At 38.9% G+C, this 16,710-nt stretch overlaps 2 non-coding genes across 2 annotated transcripts; both read right to left on the bottom strand.

Moving 5' to 3' along the window:
• Positions 1–7,105: 7,105 nt before the first annotated feature.
• Positions 7,106–7,178, bottom strand: TRNAA-AGC (transfer RNA alanine (anticodon AGC)). The gene has a single exon. It is a non-coding gene; the product is annotated as a tRNA-Ala (tRNA).
• Positions 7,179–16,389: 9,211 nt separating this feature from the next.
• TRNAA-AGC (transfer RNA alanine (anticodon AGC)) lies at positions 16,390–16,462 on the bottom strand. The gene has a single exon. It is a non-coding gene; the product is annotated as a tRNA-Ala (tRNA).
• Between the last annotated feature and the right edge of the window lie 248 nt (positions 16,463–16,710).

The raw sequence follows: 16,710 nt of genomic DNA, 5'->3' as shown, positions 1-16,710 counted from the left end.
TCCCACTTAAATATGGTATGCAGACTCATCATTTTTTATTAAGGAAAACCGTTTCTGGATATTCCTCTGCTCTTGTTTTGCAAGGAACTTCACTTTTATACATCCTTCAGAGGAAAGAATGTCAAGTAAAATAAGACGAAATGAAAATGGAAGGTGTGAAATTTTCATATTGAGATTGCATAAGAAATCAAATTCCTCTCACGTGCTATAGAATACCTAAACACTTTTGATTAAACCACTTTAGTTGTTATAATGACACCAAATTTGAAAGCCATCTGTGACTTTTCTGTTCTTACTCTGCAACAACCATGGCAATTACAAGTTAAAAAGTAAAATGTATGCAAATTTTGGAATGGAGAATGCGGGCATCGATCCCGCTACCTCTCACATGCTAAGCGAGCGCTCTACCATTTGAGCTAATTCCCCTGTGTGCTCACTCAGCATCACATTTCAAAAGTAACGTTACTGCTGTCCACACTTTATTTTACGTCTAATTGCCCATAACATGAGTGTTCAGTTCACTCCTAACTGATGCCTTAACTACACCTAGGGGATGTTTTACACTTCAGGTTGGCATGTTTAGTACTTGAATAGGAGTGATATCACTGTATGTTAACCTAGACTCAGGCCCTACCTAATCTTGGAGATACCTTTCTCATGAATGAGTAACCAAGGGAGATACAATTTTTAGGAGTTAGTGCATGTCTAATGCAAGATTAATCACCATATTATGAGAGCCAATGCTATCATCCAGCAAAAAATACTGGTTTTCGCCCAACGTGGGGCTCGAACCCACGACCCTGAGATTAAGAGTCTCATGCTCTACCGACTGAGCTAGCCGGGCTCCCACTTAAATATGGTATGCAGACTCATCATTTTTTATTAAGGAAAACTGTTTCTGGATATTCCTCTGCTCTTGTTTTGCAAGGAACTTCACTTTTATACATCCTTCAGAGGAAAGAATGTCAAGTAAAATAAGACGAAATTAAAATGGAAGGTGTGAAATTTTCATTTTGAGATTGCATAAGAAATCAAATTCCTCTCACGTGCTATAGAATACCTAAACACTTTTGATTAAACCACTTTAGTTGTTATAATGACACCAAATTTGAAAGCCATCTGTGACTTTTCTGTTCTTACTCTGCAACAACCATGGCAATTACAAGTTAAAAAGTAAAATGTATGCAAATTTTAGAATGGAGAATGCGGGCATCGATCCCGCTACCTCTCGCATGCTAAGCGAGCGCTCTACCATTTGAGCTAATTCCCCTGTGTGCTCACTCAGCATCACATTTCAAAAGTAACGTTACTGCTGTCCACACTTTATTTTAAGTCTAATTGCCCATAACATGAGTGTTCAGTTCACTCCTAACTGATGCCTTAACTACACCTAGGGGATGTTTTACACTTCAGGTTGGCATGTTTAGTACTTGAATAGGAGTGATATCACTGTATGTTAACCTAGACTCAGGCCCTACCTAATCTTGGAGATACATTTCTCATGAATGAGTAACCAAGGGAGATACAATTTTTAGGAGTTAGTGCATGTCTAATGCAAGATTAATCACCATATTATGAGAGCCAATGCAATCATCCAGCAAAAAATACTCGTTTTCGCCCAACGTGGGGCTCGAACCCACGACAATGATATTAAGAGTCTCATGCTCTACCGACTGAGCTAGCCGGGCTCCCACTTAAATATGGTATGCAGACTCATCATTTTTTATTAAGGAAAACCGTTTCTGGATATTCCTCTGCTCTTGTTTTGCAAGGAACTTCACTTTTATACATCCTTCAGAGGAAAGAATGTCAAGTAAAATAAGACGAAATGAAAATGGAAGGTGTGAAATTTTCATTTTGAGATTGCATAAGAAATCAAATTCCTCTCACGTGCTATAGAATACCTAAACACTTTTGATTAAACCACTTTAGTTGTTATAATGACACCAAATTTGAAAGCCATCTGTGACTTTTCTGTTCTTACTCTTCAACAACCATGGCAATTACAAGTTAAAAAGTAAAATGTATGCAAATTTTAGAATGGAGAATGCGGGCATCGATCCCGCTACCTCTCGCATGCTAAGCGAGCGCTCTACCATTTGAGCTAATTCCCCTGTGTGCTCACTCAGCATCACATTTCAAATGTAACGTTACTGCTGTCCACACTTTATTTTAAGTCTAATTGCCCATAACATGAGTGTTCAGTTCACTCCTAACTGATGCCTTAACTACACCTAGGGGATGTTTTACACTTCAGGTTGGCATGTTTAGTACTTGAATAGGAGTGATATCACTGCATGTTAACCTAGACTCAGGCCCTACCTAATCTTGGAGATACCTTTCTCATGAATGAGTAACCAAGGGAGATACAATTTTTAGGAGTTAGTGCATGTCTAATGCAAGATTAATCACCATATTATGAGAGCCAATGCTATCATCCAGCAAAAAATACTCGTTTTCGCCCAACGTGGGGCTCGAACCCACGACCCTGAGATTAAGAGTCTCATGCTCTACCGACTGAGCTAGCCGGGCTCCCACTTAAATATGGTATGCAGACTCATCATTTTTTATTAAGGAAAACCGTTTCTGGATATTCCTCTGCTCTTGTTTTGCAAGGAACTTCACTTTTATACATCCTTCAGAGGAAAGAATGTCAAGTAAAATAAGACGAAATGAAAATGGAAGGTGTGAAATTTTCATTTTGAGATTGCATAAGAAATCAAATTCCTCTCACGTGCTATAGAATACCTAAACACTTTTGATTAAACCACTTTAGTTGTTATAATGACACCAAATTTGAAAGCCATCTGTGACTTTTCTGTTCTTACTCTGCAACAACCATGGCAATTACAAGTTAAAAAGTAAAATGTATGCAAATTTTGGAATGGAGAATGCGGGCATCGATCCCGCTACCTCTCACATGCTAAGCGAGCGCTCTACCATTTGAGCTAATTCCCCTGTGTGCTCACTCAGCATCACATTTCAAAAGTAACGTTACTGCTGTCCACACTTTATTTTAAGTCTAATTGCCCATAACATGAGTGTTCAGTTCACTCCTAACTGATGCATTAACTACACCTAGGGGATGTTTTACATTTCAGGTTGGCATGTTTAGTACTTGAATAGGAGTGATATCACTGCATGTTAACCTAGACTCAGGCCCTACCTAATCTTGGAGATACATTTCTCATGAATGAGTAACCAAGGGAGATACAATTTTTAGGAGTTAGTGCATGTCTAATGCAAGATTAATCACCATATTATGAGAGCCAATGCTATCATCCAGCAAAAAATACTGGTTTTCGCCCAACGTGGGGCTCGAACCCACGACCCTGAGATTAAGAGTCTCATGCTCTACCGACTGAGCTAGCCGGGCTCCCACTTAAATATGGTATGCAGACTCATCATTTTTTATTAAGGAAAACTGTTTCTGGATATTCTTCTGCTCTTGTTTTGCAAGGAACTTCACTTTTATACATCCTTCAGAGGAAAGAATGTCAAGTAAAATAAGACGAAATGAAAATGGAAGGTGTGAAATTTTCATTTTGAGATTGCATAAGAAATCAAATTCCTCTCACGTGCTATAGAATACCTAAACACTTTTGATTAAACCACTTTAGTTGTTATAATGACACCAAATTTGAAAGCCATCTGTGACTTTTCTGTTCTTACTCTGCAACAACCATGGCAATTACAAGTTAAAAAGTAAAATGTATGCAAATTTTAAAATGGAGAATGCGGGCATCGATCCCGCTACCTCTCGCATGCTAAGCGAGCGCTCTACCATTTGAGCTAATTCCCCTGTGTGCTCACTCAGCATCACATTTCAAAAGTAACGTTACTGCTGTCCACACTTTATTTTAAGTCTAATTGCCCATAACATGAGTGTTCAGTTCACTCCTAACTGATGCCTTAACTACACCTAGGGGATGTTTTACACTTCAGGTTGGCATGTTTAGTACTTGAATAGGAGTGATATCACTGTATGTTAACCTAGACTCAGGCCCTACCTAATCTTGGAGTTACATTTCTCATGAATGAGTAACCAAGGGAGATACAATTTTTAGGAGTTAGTGCATGTCTAATGCAAGATTAATCACCATATTATGAGAGCCAATGCAATCATCCAGCAAAAAAAACTCGTTTTCGCCCGACGTGGGGCTCGAACCCACGACCCTGATATTAAGAGTCTCATGCTCTACCGACTGAGCTAGCCGGGCTCCCACTTAAATATGGTATGCAGACTCATCATTTTTTATTAAGGAAAACCGTTTCTGGATATTCCTCTGCTCTTGTTTTGCAAGGAACTTCACTTTTATACATCCTTCAGAGGAAAGAATGTCAAGTAAAATAAGACGAAATGAAAATGGAAGGTGTGAAATTTTCATTTTGAGATTGCATAAGAAATCAAATTCCTCTCACGTGCTATAGAATACCTAAACACTTTTGATTAAACCACTTTAGTTGTTATAATGACACCAAATTTGAAAGCCATCTGTGACTTTTCTGTTCTTACTCTGCAACAACCATGGCAATTACAAGTTAAAAAGTAAAATGTATGCAAATTTTGGAATGGAGAATGCGGGCATCGATCCCGCTACCTCTCACATGCTAAGCGAGCGCTCTACCATTTGAGCTAATTCCCCTGTGTGCTCACTCAGCATCACATTTCAAAAGTAACGTTACTGCTGTCCACACTTTATTTTAAGTCTAATTGCCCATAACATGAGTGTTCAGTTCACTCCTAACTGATGCATTAACTACACCTAGGGGATGTTTTACATTTCAGGTTGGCATGTTTAGTACTTGAATAGGAGTGATATCACTGCATGTTAACCTAGACTCAGGCCCTACCTAATCTTGGAGATACATTTCTCATGAATGAGTAACCAAGGGAGATACAATTTTTAGGAGTTAGTGCATGTCTAATGCAAGATTAATCACCATATTATGAGAGCCAATGCTATCATCCAGCAAAAAATACTCGTTTTCGCCCAACGTGGGGCTCGAACCCACGACCCTGAGATTAAGAGTCTCATGCTCTACCGACTGAGCTAGCCGGGCTCCCACTTTAATATGGTATGCAGACTCATCATTTTTTATTAAGGAAAACTGTTTCTGGATATTCCTCTGCTCTTGTTTTGCAAGGAACTTCACTTTTATACATCCTTCAGAGGAAAGAATGTCAAGTAAAATAAGACGAAATGAAAATGGAAGGTGTGAAATTTTCATTTTGAGATTGCATAAGAAATCAAATTCCTCTCACGTGCTATAGAATACCTAAACACTTTTGATTAAACCACTTTAGTTGTTATAATGACACCAAATTTGAAAGCCATCTGTGACTTTTCTGTTCTTACTCTGCAACAACCATGGCAATTACAAGTTAAAAAGTAAAATGTATGCAAATTTTAAAATGGAGAATGCGGGCATCGATCCCGCTACCTCTCGCATGCTAAGCGAGCGCTCTACCATTTGAGCTAATTCCCCTGTGTGCTCACTCAGCATCACATTTCAAAAGTAACGTTACTGCTGTCCACACTTTATTTTAAGTCTAATTGCCCATAACATGAGTGTTCAGTTCACTCCTAACTGATGCCTTAACTACACCTAGGGGATGTTTTACACTTCAGGTTGGCATGTTTAGTACTTGAATAGGAGTGATATCACTGTATGTTAACCTAGACTCAGGCCCTACCTAATCTTGGAGATACATTTCTCATGAATGAGTAACCAAGGGAGATACAATTTTTAGGAGTTAGTGCATGTCTAATGCAAGATTAATCACCATATTATGAGAGCCAATGCAATCATCCAGCAAAAAATACTCGTTTTCCCCCAACGTGGGGCTCGAACCCACGACCCTGATATTAAGAGTCTCATGCTCTACCGACTGAGCTAGCCGGGCTCCCACTTAAATATGGTATGCAGACTCATCATTTTTTATTAAGGAAAACCGTTTCTGGATATTCCTCTGCTCTTGTTTTGCAAGGAACTTCACTTTTATACATCCTTCAGAGGAAAGAATGTCAAGTAAAATAAGACGAAATGAAAATGGAAGGTGTGAAATTTTCATTTTGAGATTGCATAAGAAATCAAATTCCTCTCACGTGCTATAGAATACCTAAACACTTTTGATTAAACCACTTTAGTTGTTATAATGACACCAAATTTGAAAGCCATCTGTGACTTTTCTGTTCTTACTCTTCAACAACCATGGCAATTACAAGTTAAAAAGTAAAATGTATGCAAATTTTAGAATGGAGAATGCGGGCATCGATCCCGCTACCTCTCGCATGCTAAGCGAGCGCTCTACCATTTGAGCTAATTCCCCTGTGTGCTCACTCAGCATCACATTTCAAAAGTAACGTTACTGCTGTCCACACTTTATTTTAAGTCTAATTGCCCATAACATGAGTGTTCAGTTCACTCCTAACTGATGCATTAACTACACCTAGGGGATGTTTTACATTTCAGGTTGGCATGTTTAGTACTTGAATAGGAGTGATATCACTGCATGTTAACCTAGACTCAGGCCCTACCTAATCTTGGAGATACATTTCTCATGAATGAGTAACCAAGGGAGATACAATTTTTAGGAGTTAGTGCATGTCTAATGCAAGATTAATCACCATATTATGAGAGCCAATGCTATCATCCAGCAAAAAATACTCGTTTTCGCCCAACGTGGGGCTCGAACCCACGACCCTGAGATTAAGAGTCTCATGCTCTACCGACTGAGCTAGCCGGGCTCCCACTTTAATATGGTATGCAGACTCATCATTTTTTATTAAGGAAAACTGTTTCTGGATATTCCTCTGCTCTTGTTTTGCAAGGAACTTCACTTTTATACATCCTTCAGAGGAAAGAATGTCAAGTAAAATAAGACGAAATGAAAATGGAAGGTGTGAAATTTTCATTTTGAGATTGCATAAGAAATCAAATTCCTCTCACGTGCTATAGAATACCTAAACACTTTTGATTAAACCACTTTAGTTGTTATAATGACACCAAATTTGAAAGCCATCTGTGACTTTTCTGTTCTTACTCTGCAACAACCATGGCAATTACAAGTTAAAAAGTAAAATGTATGCAAATTTTAAAATGGAGAATGCGGGCATCGATCCCGCTACCTCTCGCTTGCTAAGCGAGCGCTCTACCATTTGAGCTAATTCCCCTGTGTGCTCACTCAGCATCACATTTCAAAAGTAACGTTACTGCTGTCCACACTTTATTTTAAGTCTAATTGCCCATAACATGAGTGTTCAGTTCACTCCTAACTGATGCCTTAACTACACCTAGGGGATGTTTTACACTTCAGGTTGGCATGTTTAGTACTTGAATAGGAGTGATATCACTGTATGTTAACCTAGACTCAGGCCCTACCTAATCTTGGAGATACATTTCTCATGAATGAGTAACCAAGGGAGATACAATTTTTAGGAGTTAGTGCATGTCTAATGCAAGATTAATCACCATATTATGAGAGCCAATGCAATCATCCAGCAAAAAATACTCGTTTTCGCCCAACGTGGGGCTCGAACCCACGACCCTGATATTAAGAGTCTCATGCTCTACCGACTGAGCTAGCCGGGCTCCCACTTAAATATGGTATGCAGACTCATCATTTTTTATTAAGGAAAACCGTTTCTGGATATTCCTCTGCTCTTGTTTTGCAAGGAACTTCACTTTTATACATCCTTCAGAGGAAAGAATGTCAAGTAAAATAAGACGAAATGAAAATGGAAGGTGTGAAATTTTCATTTTGAGATTGCATAAGAAATCAAATTCCTCTCACGTGCTATAGAATACCTAAACACTTTTGATTAAACCACTTTAGTTGTTATAATGACACCAAATTTGAAAGCCATCTGTGACTTTTCTGTTCTTACTCTTCAACAACCATGGCAATTACAAGTTAAAAAGTAAAATGTATGCAAATTTTAGAATGGAGAATGCGGGCATCGATCCCGCTACCTCTCGCATGCTAAGCGAGCGCTCTACCATTTGAGCTAATTCCCCTGTGTGCTCACTCAGCATCACATTTCAAAAGTAACGTTACTGCTGTCCACACTTTATTTTAAGTCTAATTGCCCATAACATGAGTGTTCAGTTCACTCCTAACTGATGCCTTAACTACACCTAGGGGATGTTTTACACTTCAGGTTGGCATGTTTAGTACTTGAATAGGAGTGATATCACTGCATGTTAACCTAGACTCAGGCCCTACCTAATCTTGGAGATACCTTTCTCATGAATGAGTAACCAAGGGAGATACAATTTTTAGGAGTTAGTGCATGTCTAATGCAAGATTAATCACCATATTATGAGAGCCAATGCTATCATCCAGCAAAAAATACTCGTTTTCGCCCAACGTGGGGCTCGAACCCACGACCCTGAGATTAAGAGTCTCATGCTCTACCGACTGAGCTAGCCGGGCTCCCACTTAAATATGGTATGCAGACTCATCATTTTTTATTAAGGAAAACCGTTTCTGGATATTCCTCTGCTCTTGTTTTGCAAGGAACTTCACTTTTATACATCCTTCAGAGGAAAGAATGTCAAGTAAAATAAGACGAAATGAAAATGGAAGGTGTGAAATTTTCATTTTGAGATTGCATAAGAAATCAAATTCCTCTCACGTGCTATAGAATACCTAAACACTTTTGATTAAACCACTTTAGTTGTTATAATGACACCAAATTTGAAAGCCATCTGTGACTTTTCTGTTCTTACTCTGCAACAACCATGGCAATTACAAGTTAAAAAGTAAAATGTATGCAAATTTTAGAATGGAGAATGCGGGCATCGATCCCGCTACCTCTCGCATGCTAAGCGAGCGCTCTACCATTTGAGCTAATTCCCCTGTGTGCTCACTCAGCATCACATTTCAAAAGTAACGTTACTGCTGTCCACACTTTATTTTAAGTCTAATTGCCCATAACATGAGTGTTCAGTTCACTCCTAACTGATGCCTTAACTACACCTAGGGGATGTTTTACACTTCAGGTTGGCATGTTTAGTACTTGAATAGGAGTGATATCACTGCATGTTAACCTAGACTCAGGCCCTACCTAATCTTGGAGATACCTTTCTCATGAATGAGTAACCAAGGGAGATACAATTTTTAGGAGTTAGTGCATGTCTAATGCAAGATTAATCACCATATTATGAGAGCCAATGCTATCATCCAGCAAAAAATACTCGTTTTCGCCCAACGTGGGGCTCGAACCCACGACCCTGAGATTAAGAGTCTCATGCTCTACCGACTGAGCTAGCCGGGCTCCCACTTAAATATGGTATGCAGACTCATCATTTTTTATTAAGGAAAACCGTTTCTGGATATTCCTCTGCTCTTGTTTTGCAAGGAACTTCACTTTTATACATCCTTCAGAGGAAAGAATGTCAAGTAAAATAAGACGAAATGAAAATGGAAGGTGTGAAATTTTCATTTTGAGATTGCATAAGAAATCAAATTCCTCTCACGTGCTATAGAATACCTAAACACTTTTGATTAAACCACTTTAGTTGTTATAATGACACCAAATTTGAAAGCCATCTGTGACTTTTCTGTTCTTACTCTGCAACAACCATGGCAATTACAAGTTAAAAAGTAAAATGTATGCAAATTTTGGAATGGAGAATGCGGGCATCGATCCCGCTACCTCTCACATGCTAAGCGAGCGCTCTACCATTTGAGCTAATTCCCCTGTGTGCTCACTCAGCATCACATTTCAAAAGTAACGTTACTGCTGTCCACACTTTATTTTAAGTCTAATTGCCCATAACATGAGTGTTCAGTTCACTCCTAACTGATGCATTAACTACACCTAGGGGATGTTTTACATTTCAGGTTGGCATGTTTAGTACTTGAATAGGAGTGATATCACTGCATGTTAACCTAGACTCAGGCCCTACCTAATCTTGGAGATACCTTTCTCATGAATGAGTAACCAAGGGAGATACAATTTTTAGGAGTTAGTGCATGTCTAATGCAAGATTAATCACCATATTATGAGAGCCAATGCTATCATCCAGCAAAAAATACTCGTTTTCGCCCAACGTGGGGCTCGAACCCACGACCCTGAGATTAAGAGTCTCATGCTCTACCGACTGAGCTAGCCGGGTTCCCACTTAAATATGGTATGCAGACTCATCATTTTTTATTAAGGAAAACCGTTTCTGGATATTCCTCTGCTCTTGTTTTGCAAGGAACTTCACTTTTATACATCCTTCAGAGGAAAGAATGTCAAGTAAAATAAGACGAAATGAAAATGGAAGGTGTGAAATTTTCATTTTGAGATTGCATAAGAAATCAAATTCCTCTCACGTGCTATAGAATACCTAAACACTTTTGATTAAACCACTTTAGTTGTTATAATGACACCAAATTTGAAAGCCATCTGTGACTTTTCTGTTCTTACTCTGCAACAACCATGGCAATTACAAGTTAAAAAGTAAAATGTATGCAAATTTTAGAATGGAGAATGCGGGCATCGATCCCGCTACCTCTCGCATGCTAAGCGAGCGCTCTACCATTTGAGCTAATTCCCCTGTGTGCTCACTCATCATCACATTTCAAAAGTAACGTTACTGCTGTCCACACTTTATTTTAAGTCTAATTGCCCATAACATGAGTGTTCAGTTCACTCCTAACTGATGCCTTAACTACACCTAGGGGATGTTTTACACTTCAGGTTGGCATGTTTAGTACTTGAATAGGAGTGATATCACTGCATGTTAACCTAGACTCAGGCCCTACCTAATCTTGGAGATACCTTTCTCATGAATGAGTAACCAAGGGAGATACAATTTTTAGGAGTTAGTGCATGTCTAATGCAAGATTAATCACCATATTATGAGAGCCAATGCTATCATCCAGCAAAAAATACTCGTTTTCGCCCAACGTGGGGCTCGAACCCACGACCCTGAGATTAAGAGTCTCATGCTCTACCGACTGAGCTAGCCGGGCTCCCACTTAAATATGGTATGCAGACTCATCATTTTTTATTAAGGAAAACCGTTTCTGGATATTCCTCTGCTCTTGTTTTGCAAGGAACTTCACTTTTATACATCCTTCAGAGGAAAGAATGTCAAGTAAAATAAGACGAAATGAAAATGGAAGGTGTGAAATTTTCATTTTGAGATTGCATAAGAAATCAAATTCCTCTCACGTGCTATAGAATACCTAAACACTTTTGATTAAACCACTTTAGTTGTTATAATGACACCAAATTTGAAAGCCATCTGTGACTTTTCTGTTCTTACTCTGCAACAACCATGGCAATTACAAGTTAAAAAGTAAAATGTATGCAAATTTTGGAATGGAGAATGCGGGCATCGATCCCGCTACCTCTCACATGCTAAGCGAGCGCTCTACCATTTGAGCTAATTCCCCTGTGTGCTCACTCAGCATCACATTTCAAAAGTAACGTTACTGCTGTCCACACTTTATTTTAAGTCTAATTGCCCATAACATGAGTGTTCAGTTCACTCCTAACTGATGCATTAACTACACCTAGGGGATGTTTTACATTTCAGGTTGGCATGTTTAGTACTTGAATAGGAGTGATATCACTGCATGTTAACCTAGACTCAGGCCCTACCTAATCTTGGAGATACATTTCTCATGAATGAGTAACCAAGGGAGATACAATTTTTAGGAGTTAGTGCATGTCTAATGCAAGATTAATCACCATATTATGAGAGCCAATGCTATCATCCAGCAAAAAATACTGGTTTTCGCCCAACGTGGGGCTCGAACCCACGACCCTGAGATTAAGAGTCTCATGCTCTACCGACTGAGCTAGCCGGGCTCCCACTTAAATATGGTATGCAGACTCATCATTTTTTATTAAGGAAAACTGTTTCTGGATATTCCTCTGCTCTTGTTTTGCAAGGAACTTCACTTTTATACATCCTTCAGAGGAAAGAATGTCAAGTAAAATAAGACGAAATGAAAATGGAAGGTGTGAAATTTTCATTTTGAGATTGCATAAGAAATCAAATTCCTCTCACGTGCTATAGAATACCTAAACACTTTTGATTAAACCACTTTAGTTGTTATAATGACACCAAATTTGAAAGCCATCTGTGACTTTTCTGTTCTTACTCTGCAACAACCATGGCAATTACAAGTTAAAAAGTAAAATGTATGCAAATTTTAAAATGGAGAATGCGGGCATCGATCCCGCTACCTCTCGCATGCTAAGCGAGCGCTCTACCATTTGAGCTAATTCCCCTGTGTGCTCACTCAGCATCACATTTCAAAAGTAACGTTACTGCTGTCCACACTTTATTTTAAGTCTAATTGCCCATAACATGAGTGTTCAGTTCACTCCTAACTGATGCCTTAACTACACCTAGGGGATGTTTTACACTTCAGGTTGGCATGTTTAGTACTTGAATAGGAGTGATATCACTGTATGTTAACCTAGACTCAGGCCCTACCTTATCTTGGAGATACATTTCTCATGAATGAGTAACCAAGGGAGATACAATTTTTAGGAGTTAGTGCATGTCTAATGCAAGATTAATCACCATATTATGAGAGCCAATGCAATCATCCAGCAAAAAATAATCGTTTTCGCCCAACGTGGGGCTCGAACCCACGACCCTGATATTAAGAGTCTCATGCTCTACCGACTGAGCTAGCCGGGCTCCCACTTAAATATGGTATGCAGACTCATCATTTTTTATTAAGGAAAACCGTTTCTGGATATTCCTCTGCTCTTGTTTTGCAAGGAACTTCACTTTTATACATCCTTCAGAGGAAAGAATGTCAAGTAAAATAAGACGAAATGAAAATGGAAGGTGTGAAATTTTCATTTTGAGATTGCATAAGAAATCAAATTCCTCTCACGTGCTATAGAATACCTAAACACTTTTGATTAAACCACTTTAGTTGTTATAATGACACCAAATTTGAAAGCCATCTGTGACTTTTCTGTTCTTACTCTTCAACAACCATGGCAATTACAAGTTAAAAAGTAAAATGTATGCAAATTTTAGAATGGAGAATGCGGGCATCGATCCCGCTACCTCTCGCATGCTAAGCGAGCGCTCTACCATTTGAGCTAATTCCCCTGTGTGCTCACTCAGCATCACATTTCAAAAGTAACGTTACTGCTGTCCACACTTTATTTTAAGTCTAATTGCCCATAACATGAGTGTTCAGTTCACTCCTAACTGATGGCTTAACTACACCTAGGGGATGTTTTACACTTCAGGTTGGCATGTTTAGTACTTGAATAGGAGTGATATCACTGCATGTTAACCTAGACTCAGGCCCTACCTAATCTTGGAGATACCTTTCTCATGAATGAGTAACCAAGGGAGATACAATTTTTAGGAGTTAGTGCATGTCTAATGCAAGATTAATCACCATATTATGAGAGCCAATGCTATCATCCAGCAAAAAATACTCGTTTTCGCCCAACGTGGGGCTCGAACCCACGACCCTGAGATTAAGAGTCTCATGCTCTACCGACTGAGCTAGCCGGGCTCCCACTTAAATATGGTATGCAGACTCATCATTTTTTATTAAGGAAAACCGTTTCTGGATATTCCTCTGCTCTTGTTTTGCAAGGAACTTCACTTTTATACATCCTTCAGAGGAAAGAATGTCAAGTAAAATAAGACGAAATGAAAATGGAAGGTGTGAAATTTTCATTTTGAGATTGCATAAGAAATCAAATTCCTCTCACGTGCTATAGAATACCTAAACACTTTTGATTAAACCACTTTAGTTGTTATAATGACACCAAATTTGAAAGCCATCTGTGACTTTTCTGTTCTTACTCTGCAACAACCATGGCAATTACAAGTTAAAAAGTAAAATGTATGCAAATTTTGGAATGGAGAATGCGGGCATCGATCCCGCTACCTCTCACATGCTAAGCGAGCGCTCTACCATTTGAGCTAATTCCCCTGTGTGCTCACTCAGCATCACATTTCAAAAGTAACGTTACTGCTGTCCACACTTTATTTTAAGTCTAATTGCCCATAACATGAGTGTTCAGTTCACTCCTAACTGATGCATTAACTACACCTAGGGGATGTTTTACATTTCAGGTTGGCATGTTTAGTACTTGAATAGGAGTGATATCACTGCATGTTAACCTAGACTCAGGCCCTACCTAATCTTGGAGATACCTTTCTCATGAATGAGTAACCAAGGGAGATACAATTTTTAGGAGTTAGTGCATGTCTAATGCAAGATTAATCACCATATTATGAGAGCCAATGCTATCATCCAGCAAAAAATACTCGTTTTCGCCCAACGTGGGGCTCGAACCCACGACCCTGAGATTAAGAGTCTCATGCTCTACCGACTGAGCTAGCCGGGCTCCCACTTAAATATGGTATGCAGACTCATCATTTTTTATTAAGGAAAACCGTTTCTGGATATTCCTCTGCTCTTGTTTTGCAAGGAACTTCACTTTTATACATCCTTCAGAGGAAAGAATGTCAAGTAAAATAAGACGAAATGAAAATGGAAGGTGTGAAATTTTCATTTTGAGATTGCATAAGAAATCAAATTCCTCTCACGTGCTATAGAATACCTAAACACTTTTGATTAAACCACTTTAGTTGTTATAATGACACCAAATTTGAAAGCCATCTGTGACTTTTCTGTTCTTACTCTGCAACAACCATGGCAATTACAAGTTAAAAAGTAAAATGTATGCAAATTTTGGAATGGAGAATGCGGGCATCGATCCCGCTACCTCTCACATGCTAAGCGAGCGCTCTACCATTTGAGCTAATTCCCCTGTGTGCTCACTCAGCATCACATTTCAAAAGTAACGTTACTGCTGTCCACACTTTATTTTAAGTCTAATTGCCCATAACATGAGTGTTCAGTTCACTCCTAACTGATGCATTAACTACACCTAGGGGATGTTTTACATTTCAGGTTGGCATGTTTAGTACTTGAATAGGAGTGATATCACTGCATGTTAACCTAGACTCAGGCCCTACCTAATCTTGGAGATACATTTCTCATGAATGAGTAACCAAGGGAGATACAATTTTTAGGAGTTAGTGCATGTCTAATGCAAGATTAATCACCATATTATGAGAGCCAATGCAATCATCCAGCAAAAAATACTCGTTTTCGCCCAACGTGGGGCTCGAACCCACGACCCTGATATTAAGAGTCTCATGCTCTACCGACTGAGCTAGCCGGGCTCCCACTTAAATATGGTATGCAGACTCATCATTTTTTATTAAGGAAAACCGTTTCTGGATATTCCTCTGCTCTTGTTTTGCAAGGAACTTCACTTTTATACATCCTTCAGAGGAAAGAATGTCAAGTAAAATAAGACGAAATGAAAATGGAAGGTGTGAAATTTTCATTTTGAGATTGCATAAGAAATCAAATTCCTCTCACGTGCTATAGAATACCTAAACACTTTTGATTAAACCACTTTAGTTGTTATAATGACACCAAATTTGAAAGCCATCTGTGACTTTTCTGTTCTTACTCTGCAACAACCATGGCAATTACAAGTTAAAAAGTAAAATGTATGCAAATTTTAAAATGGAGAATGCGGGCATCGATCCCGCTACCTCTCGCATGCTAAGCGAGCGCTCTACCATTTGAGCTAATTCCCCTGTGTGCTCACTCAGCATCACATTTCAAAAGTAACGTTACTGCTGTCCACACTTTATTTTAAGTCTAATTGCCCATAACATGAGTGTTCAGTTCACTCCTAACTGATGCCTTAACTACACCTAGGGGATGTTTTACACTTCAGGTTGGCATGTTTAGTACTTGAATAGGAGTGATATCACTGTATGTTAACCTAGACTCAGGCCCTACCTAATCTTGGAGATACATTTCTCATGAATGAGTAACCAAGGGAGATACAATTTTTAGGAGTTAGTGCATGTCTAATGCAAGATTAATCACCATATTATGAGAGCCAATGCAATCATCCAGCAAAAAATAATCGTTTTCGCCCAACGTGGGGCTCGAACCCACGACCCTGAGATTAAGAGTCTCATGCTCTACCGACTGAGCTAGCCGGGCTCCCACTTTAATATGGTATGCAGACTCATCATTTTTTATTAAGGAAAACTGTTTCTGGATATTCCTCTGCTCTTGTTTTGCAAGGAACTTCACTTTTATACATCCTTCAGAGGAAAGAATGTCAAGTAAAATAAGACGAAATGAAAATGGAAGGTGTGAAATTTTCATTTTGAGATTGCATAAGAAATCAAATTCCTCTCACGTGCTATAGAATACCTAAACACTTTTGATTAAACCACTTTAGTTGTTATAATGACACCAAATTTGAAAGCCATCTGTGACTTTTCTGTTCTTACTCTGCAACAACCATGGCAATTACAAGTTAAAAAGTAAAATGTATGCAAATTTTAAAATGGAGAATGCGGGCATCGATCCCGCTACCTCTCGCTTGCTAAGCGAGCGCTCTACCATTTGAGCTAATTCCCCTGTGTGCTCACTCAGCATCACATTTCAAAAGTAACGTTACTGCTGTCCACACTTTATTTTAAGTCTAATTGCCCATAACATGAGTGTTCAGTTCACTCCTAACTGATGCCTTAACTACACCTAGGGGATGTTTTACACTTCAGGTTGGCATGTTTAGTACTTGAATAGGAGTGATATCACTGTATGTTAACCTAGACTCAGGCCCTACCTAATCTTGGAGATACATTTCTCATGAATGAGTAACCAAG

The sequence above is a fragment of the Triturus cristatus genome, chromosome 4_1 (genome assembly GCF_964204655.1).
Source record: "Triturus cristatus chromosome 4_1, aTriCri1.1, whole genome shotgun sequence".
Classification (NCBI taxonomy): Eukaryota; Metazoa; Chordata; class Amphibia; order Caudata; family Salamandridae; genus Triturus; species Triturus cristatus.
The sequence above is the reverse complement of the archived record's forward strand: the minus strand, read 5'-3'. Positions and strand labels throughout refer to the sequence as shown.